The 12,319-nt window shown below is 40.6% G+C and overlaps 1 pseudogene; it reads right to left on the bottom strand.

The window, feature by feature from the left end:
* Nucleotides 1-3,286: 3,286 nt before the first annotated feature.
* Nucleotides 3,287-12,319, bottom strand: part of LOC138355196 (cytochrome P450 4c3-like) — an 11,441-nt pseudogene continuing 2,408 nt past the window's right edge.

Raw genomic sequence — 12,319 nt, 5'->3', positions numbered from 1 at the left:
ACTGTTCTCTGAACTTCACTGCATAACCCTACTTAACATAGCTTACCCAAACCTAACCTATGCTAAGTTAACTAACCTAAGCTAACTTAACTAACCTAACCTAACTTACCCAAACCTAACCTAACTTAATTTAACCTAACCTAACTTAACTAGCCTAACATACTAACCGAACCTACCAATCCTACCCAAACCAAACCTAACATAACTTAACCCAACTTAACAAGCATAACGTAACTTACTTAACCAAACCTCCCTAACCTAACTTGCCCAAACCTAACCTACCTTAACCTAACTTAACTAGCTAACCTAACATAACCTACTTAACCGAACCTACCTAACCAACTAGTCTAACATAACTTACTTAACCGAACCTGCCTAACCTAACCTAACTTACCCAAACCTAACCTATTGTAACACGGGGGGGGGGGGGTTGTTCTCGAATGATCTTTCCTGCTTTTTACTCCCTCTACCCGTATTCTTACTTTTGTTCTCTATACTAAGGGACCCCAAAACTTTCACTTGAGCCCACCCCACGCCACGTGGTCTCAAGACGATTACCGACTTGAGATTCTACAACCCGTATGACGTGGACTAGGCTTCTAGCAAAACCCTAGGGTCGCCTTTACGCTGCCACCACCAGACCTTTGCAACACCAAGCAATGATCGAGGTCTGGATCGATCATGCTAATTAATCAACCTTGGGGCTTGATCCCCACTATAACCGATACCCTTTAAGATCTTAAGTGTGGAATTAATTAAACGGGAATCATGAATTCCGATTCGATGGTAGAATCGGCGCCGAATTCAACTCTGCCTTGTGGAGACCACGTGACAAGGACCAATTCACATACATATAACAAACACATGGAAATAATGAAAATGCAGATTATTAACTAATTAATTTATTCAAAATTAAGCAAAATCTAAATTGTTATCACTCCCTACTTGAACACTCCCTAATTGACCAGATCGGCAATGAGTTGACTATCCCTATAATTAACAGGAGCAACTATACCTCTATGTTGACCAGCTTGGGTGGAGTGCTGGTCTTGGGGGAGAGGTGAGATGGTTGACCTCCTCCAGTTGATCTCGAGCCCACACTAATCTCTCCTCGTCTGGTCTTCCCCAGACTAGAGCATTGTATCCTTCCGCATAGTCTAAGTTTTACCAAGTTACTAGCAAGGCTTAAGTTTAACAATTAACCTCTGTTGCACTGAATTGATCCAGATTGGTTGAAATATTTTACTGAAGTTAAATTACACAAGCCTCTTAAGGAAGAGCTATTCCTGATCCCCAAAATGGTTATTTGAACTTTGTGAATTACTGAATGTGGAAACTGTTGTGACCTGTGACCGCCAGGTCACTCAAATTCTTCCATGCCAAGGTCTAGTCATGAATAGTGACGTCACTGATGGTGACTTAAACTCATTCTCCTAATAATTAGAATACTCTTGATATTGTACCCAGTAATATTATACAATACAATTTTAATACAAAATGAATAAAGGCTAATTTCTCTAAAATAAGTGAATACTGTAGGATGATTCATTATACGAAACTATGAACAAAGACGTCCGCCATTTTTGTGACTCAGACTTGCTAATCCCCAGAGGAATGCGCGTTGAGAGGTCAGGTCCTTACACGACTTCTGGAACCTTCTGGATAATTCTTACAACAGCCTAGTTTGTTACACTATCTTAATTAATCTAACCTAATCTAACTTAACTAAACCATACCTAACCTAACCTAACCTATGCTAACTTAACTAACCTTACCCAAGCTAACTTAACTAACCTAACCTAACCTAACTTAACTTACCCAAACCTAACCTAACACAACTAAATTTAACTAGCCTAACCTAACTAACTTACTTAACCAAACCTAACCTAACTTAACCTAACCTAACCAAACTTAACTTAACGGAACCTACCCAAACCCAACCTAACGTAACTTAACCCAACTTAACTAGTCTAACATAACTTACTTAACCAAACCTACCTAACCTAACCTAACTTACCCATATCTAACCTAATTTAACTTAAATTAAGCAAACCTAACCTAATCTAACCTAACCTACCTAACCGAACCTCCCTAACATAACTTACCAAACCTACCTAACCTAATGTAACTTACCTAACCTAATGTAACTTACCTAACCTAATGTAACTTACCCAAATCTAACTTACCTATCCCAATGTAACTTACCTAACCTGACCTACCCAAACTCAACCAAACCTAACTTAACTAACCTAACCAAGCCTAATCTAACTTAACTAAACCTAACCTATCCTAACTTATCCAAATCTAACCTAACCTAAAACCAGACCTAACCCTAACATGGCTAAGACCAAATTTAATCAAATATATCCCAATTTAAGACTGTCTACCTAATTTGCCCCAGTTTATTCATATATAAGACATTTTTCTACCAAATTTACCCGAGTTTGCGTATCATAGCACGGGCAATGCCCAATTTGTCCCCCAAGTTTCACCTATTCCATATATTGCATATTTAAGGCGCATTTCTAATATGCAGTCCAATATTCTCGGCTGTTTTTTATTTTTTAGTTATGGATCTTTGTCAAATATTGTATTTTATATTCCTAGAAAAGTGTTTGTTTTTATATTAACCCAACTACCCTGTGCCCTAACCTGCATGGATCTTTGCCGAATATTCCTGTCAATGTTGGTTATGGACTCAACAACCCTGAAGCAAACCTGCCTTGACCTGACGTCGATTGTTGCACCTTCTTTTTTTTGGGGGGAGTGATGTTTTTGCATCAACCCATCCGCCCTTGCCCAAACCTCCGATACCAAGATCTTGGTTCCATATATGGTATCTTATGCTTAGGACATAGCCATCCCATCCCAACCCAACATCTATTAACTATGGGTTTAATGGTCTGTTTTCTCTACATCAGTTCAAACACAACCAACCTCATATACATGGATTTGAACCCCATTTGTACACATATTTTTAGGAAACATGATAAGAATTCTTAGGAAACATGATAAGATTCACCATATCTGGAGTGGAGTCACTATTTACCAACATACCTGTGGACGAGACAACCGGGATGATAGCAGAGTGTATCGTGACCCGGCATGCACTCCTCTTGACATGCAAGAAAGCATACTGAGGAAACTACTCCAAGCCTGCACTAAAGAGGCACCCTTCGTGAGCCCAGATGGGCACATGTATAAGCAAGTAGATGGGGTCGCAATGGGTTCTCACCTAGGTGTCCTGTTTGCGAACTTCTACATGGGCACCAGCGAGCAGAGGGTCTTAGTTGACATGGGTTTGAAACCCGACATATACTGCAGGTATGTTGACGACATTTTTACACAGGTACCTGATGCCAAATGTCTGCAGCACCTGAAGGAGGCATTTGAACAGAATTCTGTGTTGAGTTTAACGTACGAGATGGAGAACAATGGGAAGCTGCCCTTTCTGGATTTAACAGTCACGGAAAAGAGCGGAGGCTTCCATACTGCAGTCTACACCAAAGAAATAAACATAGAAATGTGCCTCAATGCCAATAGTGACTGCCCAGACAGGTACAAGAGGAGTGTTGTCAATGCTTACGTCGACCGTGCTCTAAGCCACAGCTCAAGATGGAAAGAAGTCGATGAAGAACTCTGTAGGGTAAGGCAAGTCCTAGTCAACAACGGCTTCTCTAACAGTTTCGTTGAAGACATCATAAAAAGAAAGGTAAAACGCCATGCAACTTCTGAAGAGTCAACCAACACAACACTTGTACCCCCAATTAGGCTATTCTACAGGAACTTCTTTTCGACGGTTCATAAAACGGAGGGAAGGGTCCTGAAAGATATTGTTGATAGGAACGTCATCCCTACAGGCAAAAAACAGAAAATACAATTGATAATTTATTATAAAACCAAAAAAACGGCCAATCTACTCATGAAAAACTCGCCAGACACCAAGCAGAATGCTTTGAAGAAGACCAATGTCGTCTATGCCTTTAAATGCCCAATTGGGGACTGTAAGCCCCAAAGAACTCAGTATATAGACAAGACAACAACGTCTCTTTCTAGGCGACTAACAATGCATAAGCAACAGGGAGCCATCAAGGAACACATAATCTCTTCTCACAACCAGACCATCACCAGAGAAATCTTAACAAACAACACAGAAATCATCGATAGGTACGGCGATAGCAGGCGGCTTGACATCTTCGAGGCACTACACATCAAAAAGTCAACACCAGCAATCAACAGCCAATTAATGCACAACTATATTCTACCTACTTCAAGACCCCGAATCAATATGGAAGCAGCAAGAGGAAGTATGAGACAATAGACCTTCTGCAGTTAGAGTAGTGTGTCAGAGTAGTTAACAGGTGGAATGCATTAGGCAGTGATGTGGTGGAGGCTGACTCCATACACAGTTTTAAATGTAGATATGATAGAGCCCAGTAGGCTCAGGAATCTGTACACCAGTTCATTGACGGTTGAAAGGCGAGACCAAAGAGCCAAAGCTCAACCCCCCCCCCCGGCATACACAATTAGGTGAGTACACACACATACACACACACACACACACACACGCGCGCGCGCGCCCGACCTCCCTATTGGAGTGCCGGAAAGCCTTTCATATAGTACCACACAAAAGGCTGGGCGGACTGTATTTTCTTGGACTGTCTTAAAGCCTTAGACACAGTACCCTATAAGAGGCTGATGCATAAGCTTGAGAGACAGGCAGGAGTGACTGATAAAGTCCTCCAGTGGATAAGGGAGTACCTAAGCAATAGGAAGCAGAGTTACAGTGAGGGGGTGAGACCTCAGATTGGCGTGATGTCACCAGTGGAGTCCCACAGGGCTCTGTACTAGTCTTATCCTGTTTCTGATATACGTAAATGATCTCGCGGAGGGTATAGATCCTCTCAATGTTTGCTGACGACGCCAAAATTACGATAAGGATTAAGACAGAGGAGGACTGCTTGAGACTTCAAGAAGATCTAGACAAACTGAAGGAATGGTCGAAGAAGTGGTTGTTGGAGTTTAACCCAATCAAATGTAATGTAATGAAGATAGGTGTAGGAAGCAGGAGACCAGACACAAGGTATCATTTGGGAGATGAAATTCTTCAAGAGTCAGAGTGAGAGAAAGACCTGGGGGTTGATATCACGCCAGACCTGTCCTCTGAAGCCCATATCAAGAGGATAACATCAGCGGCATAAGCCAGGTTGGCCAACATATGAACGACATTTAGAAACTTATGTAAGGAACCATTTAGAACTTCCTATACCGCATATGTCAGACCAATCTTGGAGTATACAACTCCAGCATGGAGTCCATAAGCATAGACTAAACTGGAGAAGGTTCGAAGGTTTGCCACCAGACTAGTAGCCGAGCTGAGAGGTTTGAACGACGAATAGAGACTACGGGAGTTAAACCTCACGTTGCTGGAAGACAGAAGAGTTAAGGGAACATGATCACCACATACAAGATTCTCAAAGGAATTGATAGGGTAAATAGGGACATGCTGTTTAACCCAAGGGGCACACGCACTAGGGGACACAGGTGAAAATTGAGTGCCCAAATGAGCCATAGAGATATTAGATAGAACTTTTTTAGTGTCAGAGTGGTTGACAAATGGAATGCATTAGGAAGTGATGTGGTGGAGGCTGACTCCATACACAGTTTCAAGTGTAGATATGATAGAGCCTAATAGGCTCAGGTACCTGTACCCCAGTTGATTGACAGTTGAGAGGCGGGATCAAAGAGCCATAGCTCAACCCCCTCAAGCACAAATAGGTGAGTATACATACCCAGGAAGCAGCCCATAGCATCTGTCTAATTCCCTGGTACCTATGTACTGCTATGTAAACAGAGCATTTGGGTGAAAGAAACATTGCCTATTTGTTTACGCCTTCGCCGGGGATCGATCCCCGGACCCTAGGGCTACGAATCCCGAGCACTGTCCACTCAGCCTTAAAAGGTTTTTGTTGTTTTAGATTCAGTTACTGGGAACAAAACATCCAAGTAGCATGGGCTATAGTGAGCCCATAAAGGGAAGGGGCATGGGGCAATAACATATACATACAAAGATAATTCAATTGTAGTGGGCACGGCGTTTTGGGCAGTGACGTCAGCAGTGGCATCTTCGCATTCCAGTCTTGTTCTCACTCTCATGGTGGGTAGAGTGAATAGTTCCATTATTTAAATATTTATGATGGGTTGTTGATTTTTATGTGAAGGGCTTCAAGAATTTGTAATCTTCATATTGGATTTTGTCTATTCTGCAATTGTTTTCATTCAACTTTTTCTTGATTGGGTGATATCATGGACTTGTCTCGTATGATTTTTAGGGACACCTGATTAAAGTTGACAGGTATATGCCTCATGAGCCTCATGAGCTTGATCGACGTCATACCTAAGTACTTAGATTGAAGGCAACATCCTTCGTGGGGGCAAGTGTACATATACATCACATTTGACTGCTGTAAAGGGTTCTCCGTCGGCTTCGGGCTGTTTTTAATAAGGTGGTCGGTAGTCTTCTCTGTTTAATAGTATATGATGATATCTATTTTTTGGTTAGTGGTTGTGTTTTTTACTCCTTTACATATTTTGTCTTTCATTATTCCTTCTTCTTTCTTACATTCACTGTGCATGGTGGATTTGTAATATAATTTTATTAGAGGTGTTGAGGCTTCTGTTCTTGGTCCAGGATTATACCACTGGTCCAAGTGTCGTCTTATAGTAGTGTTTATCTCACGGTTACTACAGCCATTGTTCACCAGTACCTGAGTTATCCTGTCTAACTCCCTACTCACGTGGCTTCATTCAACGTGAGTAGGGAGTTTGAATTCAATTAGGGGAGTCTTGCTAAGTAGGCATAGTCACATGGTTCTATATAAAAGCAAACTCTAGACCTGTAGACTTATAAGCAAGCATAGTAACCGGATCATTACTGCCCATGAAATGGAAAGTGGCAGCTGGCATGTGTGTGTGCCTCACTATAGTGCATTGAATAGTGGCAGCTGGCATGTGTACGCCTCACTATAGTGCCGGGGATAGTGACAACTGGCATGTGTACGCTTCACTATGATACTTGGATACCAGTGCCCAATGTCAGCTGTAACATAATGTCGGAACTTCCTGTAACTTTATCTTTTGCTTTGCCCCACAAAATAAAATCTGAGGAAGATTTTCGCCCGTGTTATAATAATAATAATAATAATAATAATAATAATAATAATAATAATAATAATAATAATTTATTTAGGAACAGCACATACATAGTTGCAGCGTTACAGTACAAACATTTCTGTTAGATTTAAAGATAGAGGTAGTACATTACAATACCTAAAGCCACTAGTACGCATAGCGTTTCGGGCAAACCCGTTCGGGTTTCGGGTGTTGGTAATGGTAGACGTATACCTGGATATCTGGGTGAAGACCAAGGCAATAGAGGACCCAGTTGATGGCTGACGCCGTGGTATCGTGACCCGCGAACATGAATGTATCCACCTCCTTCCTTATCTCCTCGTCTGTCAACTCGGGGTTTTCTTCAGCGTACTCCAGCATCAGGTCCAGGAACGCCTGACGCTTCTTCTTCCCTGGTTGAGTAAATTGTTGAGGTCTCCATTAGTGAAGACTTATATGAAATATGTGTTAGTATGTTGCTCGTATCCTCCTCTCCCGTCTAATAGTTGACCCGAATTTGTTTTTTGGCGTCTCTGTCCATTCCACTAGCTTTGTTTTGTAAGTTGGAAAACCCTCTCTAGGCTTCAACCTCCCAATTTGTAGACTCATTTTGTATTTCTTGATTACATTTCCCGTCCAGGTCTATTAGCAAGTGTTCACAATATAATTAACCCATTCTACTGTTTAGATAGTAGTATTGTGACGATCGTCAATAGTCACAATTCGTACGTTCTTAGCTTTTAAATAGTAGTATACTGACTAGTAAGGAATTCTTTTAAAATAAATGAAGCTAGAACACAAAGTAAATATTCCTAGGCCTAGTATAGCACACATGTGTACTATATTAGGCCTCAGATATCGTGAATTAGGCCTAGGGAGGTTAGGATAAGTTAGTTTAGTTTGTCAAAGCAACACAAGTAAAAAAATAATATTATTTTATAAGCTAAACAGACTTATTTGTTGAACCTTACAGGATAATGCCTCTTTAAAACCCCCTCTACTTAATAGTCTTGAAACTTACCGAATACTTCTTCCTCCTCGAGGACCTCAGTGTTTGCTTTGTCTTTCCGGGACGCCTTCCTCTCCTTACTGGTGCTGTTGGACATGTCGTGGAGGGTCTTGAGGCAGGCGTTATATTCCTTGATAGGACCCAGCAGTTTGAATAAGAAGTCATTGTACATCCAAGGTCGAAATTGGCGGTATTGTATTAATCCAGATATCCTGCGCAGGTTAAATGGGTTAAGTATAATCATCGACAGTTTCACGATCAAAGACATGCCAATTATGAAGCTTCCATGTCTCCATATTCTTGTCCATAACTCCAAAAAATTTGGATAATGAAAATTGATTACAAAAAGTACACGATTATAGTCAAAAGGATGTTTACATACTTTAAAGTAGGGTAATATATGTATATGTATATATGTATATATGTTATATATGTATATATATATATATATATATATATATATATATATATATATATATATATATATATATATATATATATATATATATATATATGTAGATCTCGACTCGAAGTATCCACATAGAGAACCGCAGTAATAAACCTGCCATTAGTGAAACACAAGTGAAACCTCTACAACAGTCGTAATACCACTACCTTAGTTATTTTTACCAATATATTACTGTTAAATATATAAACGAGTAAATGAATTAATAACACAGCGATAAAGAATGAGTTAAAAAAGATCCAGCTTACCTCCTCACAGCTTGGACGTACTCGGATTCACTGTTATCCTGGGCGTTGATGGAGCGTCCCATTGCTGTCTCTGTTGAGAAGTAAATATGAAAGAAAGCACCAAGCTGGGAAGGCTATGTAGCACGTCTCTGTTGAGAAGCAACACGTAATTGTTATATGTAGATATTTCAATATAAGAAGGGGGGTAGAGCTGTGTATTTACCAGAAATAAATCTAAATATATTAATTTAGTATTTTAAAATTAAGCTAAAAAACATGTATTGAATATAAGTCTAATATTCTGAACCTTAGGATGGTATTCTCTCTCTCTTTATGGGACTTAAGTCCCAGTTGGATACCAGTGTGCCTTTTGGTTCCTTGATTATTGTGGGGGTAGTGGAGTAGAGCTTCGGGCTTCTGCTTTTGTGGTCTTATGTTCCAGGATCCGGCAGTCCAAGTGTGTGAAATTGTATTAATGTGGTTATATATATATATATATATATATATATATATATATATATATATATATATATATATATATATATATATATATATATGTATGTATACTGACCACAAATTATATCCAGAACACAGTGGGTAATGTCGTCAGATATGTCGAAGGGGGCTTCCATCAGCTTTCTTCAGTAATTTATGCACCATCTTGTTGATCTGTCTGTTGAAGACCTCTATGAACTGCTCCAGGATCTTGAAGTGGAACGCTGGGGTGAGAAGCTTCCGGCGAGCATGCCAGTGACTGCCTGCAAGGAGGAGGGCTTGGGGGTAGATACTTACTTAACAGAACGTACTTAACAATCAGTAGCATATGAGATAATTAGGTTTAGCTCTTTATGCCCTGCGTAACTATTTGGCAGATTGGATAGACATGATTGCCAAAATGATTTAATCTCTCTCTCTCTCTCTCTCTCTCTCTCTCTCTCTCTCTCTCTCCTCTCTCTCTCTCTCTCTCTCTCTCTCTCTCTCTCTCTCCTCTCTCTCTCTCTCTCTCTCTCTCTCTCTCTTTCTTTTCGTCTTGTCGAGGACTTACCAGCGGAGGTGAGGAGGCTCTTGCCAAGCCATGGATGAAGGAGAGTGTAGTCTTCGCTCTTATCTAAGTGCTTTGTGCTGCTCAAAATTACCTGCAAGTACCAAGATTTCATGTTTCCTTTTCACTTCTTATAGCAACCCTACATTTAGTTTCTTTAAGAAATTTTGGAACATGCATATATACATACATACATACATATGTGTTTATATATATATATGTCGTACCTAGTAGCCAGAACTTACTTCTCAGCCTACTATTCAAGGCCCGATTTGCCTAATAAGCAAAGTTTTCCTGAATTAATATATTTACTATAATTTTTTCTTATGAAATGATAAAGCTACCCTTTTCACTATGTATGAGGTCAATTTTTTTTTATTGGAGTTAAAATTAACGTAGATATATGACTGAACCTAACCAACCCTACCTAACCTAACCTAACCTATATATATAGGTAAGGTTAGGTTAGGTAGCCAAAAAAGCTTGGTTAGGTTAGGTTAGGTAGGTTAGGTAGACGAAAAAAACATTAATTCATGAAAACTTGGCTTATTAGGCAAATCGGGCCTTGCATAGTAGGCTGAGAAGTGAGTTCTGGCTACTAGGTACGACATATATATATATATATATATATAACTGAAAACTCACACCCAAGAAGTGACTCGAAACCCATACTCCCAGATGCCACGCAACTGGTATGTACAAGACGCCTTAATCCACTTGACCATCACGACCGGACAAAATGAGGTGATAGCCGAGGCTATATGAACCACCCCACCGCCGGCACTCGGATAGTAATCTTGGGCATAGCATTTTACCAAATCACCTCATTCTTTGGGGCACACGTGAGGAACACAAATGCGAACAAGCCTGAATGGTCCCCAGGACAATATGCAACTGAAAACTCACACCCCAGAAGTGACTCGAACCCATACTCCCAGATGCCACGCAACTGGTATGTACAAGACGCCTTAATCCACTTGACCATCACGACCGGACAAAATGAGGTGATAGCCGAGGCTATATGAACCACCCCACCGCCGGCACTCGGATAGTAATCTTGGGCAAGGCATTTTACCAAATCACCCTCATTCTGGGGACAGATTACTATCCGAGTGCCAAGATTACTATCCGAGTGCCGGCGGTGGGGTGGGTTCATATAGCCTCGGCTATCACCTCATTTTGTCCGGTCGTGATGGTCAAGTGGATTAAGGCGTCTTGTACATACCAGTTGCGTGGCATCTGGGAGTATGGGTTCGAGTCACTTCTGGGGTGTGAGTTTTCAGTTGCATATTGTCCTGGGGACCATTCAGGCTTGTTCGCATTTGTGTTCCTCCACGTGTGCCCCAAAGAATGAGGTGATTTGGTAAAATGCTATGCCCAAGATTACTATCCGAGTGCCGCGGTGGGGTGGTTCATATAGCCTCGGCTATCACCTCATTTTGTCCGGTCGTGATGGTCAAGTGGATTAAGGCGTCTTGTACATACCAGTTGCGTGGCATCTGGGAGTATGGGTTCGAGTCACTTCTGGGGTGTGAGTTTTCAGTTGCATATTGTCCTGGGGACCATTCAGGCTTGTTCGCATATATATATATATATATATATATATATATATATATATATATATATATATATATATATATATATACTATATATATTGAATATGAGATTGTATATATAATTGTATATATATAGGTCCGAGTACAGAGCCTTTTCCACTGGAGCGCCCTACCAGTTACTCCTGCCTGTTTCTCCAGTTAGTGTGTGTGTGTGTGTGTGTGTGTGTGTGTGTGTGTGTGTGTGTGTGTGTGTGTGTGTGTGTTGCGTGTGTAAAACAAACATGTCGATTGTTTCATTAAAATCTTTCCTTAACATCGACACATACCTCGGCAGTTCTAGCGGAGCTGAGGAGACACGTACCCGTGCTACCCAACCACAATCTGGTCACTTCACCTTTCTCTGCCACTGCCAAGAACCTCTTGAAGAGTTCTGAGACAAGACGTAAGACAAATTCCTCTCAGACTGACGAGAATTACCAAGTTTCATTAAATCAGGAACACAATAATTAAAAAAAAATCTCTCAAGAAAATTGTTTTGCTTGAGTATGCATAAAATGTATGTCAAATAGCTGTTAAACCAAGACAATGTGGTGGGCTCGTCTTACCTGACGAGTCCGCATTAAAAGAAGAGAGCGTTGCCGATGATTGGAAGACCTCTGGGACCCGGAATCTGCTCCAGCAGCCACACCTATAAGCCAAAAATGCTTCACATGAGTATTCCTGGACTATTCTTTAAGTGTTAAAAAATATTATTATTTTCACTCATGTGTCACATGAAGACTAAAGATAAATTTTTTTTGGGGGGAAGGGGATTGGAAAATTCAAATAGTTTGTCTATAACATAAATAG

Source organism: Procambarus clarkii, chromosome 66 (assembly GCF_040958095.1).
Source record: "Procambarus clarkii isolate CNS0578487 chromosome 66, FALCON_Pclarkii_2.0, whole genome shotgun sequence".
NCBI classification, from domain to species: Eukaryota; Metazoa; Arthropoda; class Malacostraca; order Decapoda; family Cambaridae; genus Procambarus; species Procambarus clarkii.
Note: the sequence above shows the minus strand (reverse complement) of the source record. Positions and strands in the feature narration are given on the sequence as shown.